General features: G+C 39.7%; 1 protein-coding gene across 1 annotated transcript in view; it reads left to right on the top strand.

Annotated features, from left to right (window-relative positions):
- Positions 1–2,083, top strand: part of CXCL17 (chemokine (C-X-C motif) ligand 17) — a 15,229-nt gene that overhangs the window by 6,661 nt on the left and 6,485 nt on the right. The window lies entirely within an intron of this gene.

The raw sequence follows: 2,083 nt of genomic DNA, 5'->3' as shown, positions 1-2,083 counted from the left end.
CAACACCGAGGGTTGCGATCCCGTTACCGGTCAGTAAAAAAGACAAAAAGGAAAAAAAAAAAAAAGAAGATGACATCAAAACATGCTTATAAAGTGGAGGGAAACAATAGAAATCAGTTCATGTACTATGGTTATCACTACATAAAGAAAACCATATGTAGGTAACAAATATGCCAAAATACCAACAGTTGGTATGACTAATAATTTCTTTGTACTTTCAAAATTGTTTCCAATGTAGTTATATTACATTTAGAATGAAAATAACTTCCCAAGGGATTCAACTAAATAATCTCCAAGATTCTTTCTCACTCTAATATTCTGTGGCTTTTCTCTGGAACTAGGAGTAGAGGTCAGGCAAGAGTAAAATGTTTTTTTAAAAAGTTTAGATGGCAGGGGCTATGCCTATTTAAATTACTTTAACAGCACTCAAACAGCACATAAGAACATCTGAGAACTAGCACTTGGGGAAATGATGCAACACCCCCCATCTGGCAGAAAGGGCACAAGTCTGGGAAATAGGAGATCTGAGTTGAACCAGATGATCTCCAAGGACCCTCTCCAAACGACTTTTCCCTCTACTTATTGAACAAGAATTTACCAAATGTTTACTATGTGCCAAAAACCATGTAGCTGAATGGCTACTGAATCACTGGTTCAGAGTCTAGTGAGGGAGAAAGATTTTGTTTTAGTTTGCTAGGGCTGCCATAACAAAATACCATAGTCTGGGAGGCTGAAACAATAGAAATTTATTTTCTCATAGTTCTAGAGGCTGAAAATACAGGATCAAGGTGTCAGCAGGGCTGTTTTCTTCTGAGGCCCCCCTCCTTGACTTGCAAATGGCTGCTGTTTTAATTCAGGTTGCTAGAGCAAAGTACCATAGATTGGGTGGCTTACAAACAATATAAATTTATTTCTCATGGTTCTGGAGGCTAGATACTCCAGATCAGAGTGCCAGCATAGTAGGGTTCTGCTGAGGATCCTCTTCCAGGTTGCAGATAGCCGACCTCTCCTTGTATCGTCACAGAGCAGAAAGAGAGAAAGAATTCTCTAGGGTCCTTTTTATAAGGGGACTAATACCATTCATGAGGGCTCCATTCTCATGACCCAATTACCTCCCAAAGTCCCTACCTCCTAATACTATCACACTGGGGATTAGGATTTCAATATATGAACTTTGGGGGAGACACAAACATTCTGTCCATAACAACTGCCTTTGCGCTGTGTCCTCACATGATTTTTTCTCTGTGCACACACGTCCCTGAGGTCTTTTTGTGTGTCCAAATCTCCTCTGTTTATAAGGACACCAGCCAAATTAAATTAGGGCCCACCATAAAGGCCTCATTTTAACCTAATTGCCTCTTTAAAGGCCCTATCTCCAAATACAGTTACTCTGAGGTACTGGGGGTTAGGGCTTCAGCATGTGAATTTGGGGGGACACAGTTCAGTCCATAACAGATTTCAAACAACAAATTATAACTGTGCAATAACAGAGCTGCATGTAAGTACAATAGAAACCATGTGAAGGCATAATTAATTCTGATAGGAAACATGAGAAACTACTGTACAGAGGAGGTATCATCTGAGCTCAGTTCTAGCTTGATAATCTCAAGTCTATAAACCATCCTCCTTGATTATCATAAAAATACCTTAGATATCACAAAATAGAGATAAGACAGAATCAGATGATAAAACAGTCTTGGATAGAGGCCAAAAGAGGAATGTATTTGTTCCAGAAGAACACAGGTAAATACCATCCTCTTATAGTTGAACTAGGATTGTAAATCAAATACAGCAACTTGGAAGTCAGGTGAAAATCCTGGTTTGTAGAATAATCTTCCCCTTGCCCTCACTCCTTAAGTCATAAGGATTTTAATGTGTGGGATGGGGGAGGGTGGGGAGCGTGCAAGGTCTTGATAAAGCCCCACCTCTGTCCTCTCTTCCATCCAGAAGGCATTCTTTCCCCACCTAACTTCAGTTAAGCTTACCTCTAGGGCAGATTTTAAGCCTCAATTCCTTATCCATTTGAAATACTCCTCTCTTGAAGTAACCTAGATCCCTGAAGTCAAAAAAAGAAAAAAAAAAA

This window comes from Galeopterus variegatus, unplaced genomic scaffold (assembly GCF_000696425.1).
Source record: "Galeopterus variegatus unplaced genomic scaffold, G_variegatus-3.0.2 Scaffold306, whole genome shotgun sequence".
Classification (NCBI taxonomy): domain Eukaryota; kingdom Metazoa; phylum Chordata; class Mammalia; order Dermoptera; family Cynocephalidae; genus Galeopterus; species Galeopterus variegatus.
This window is presented reverse-complemented; position numbering and strand designations above follow the sequence as displayed.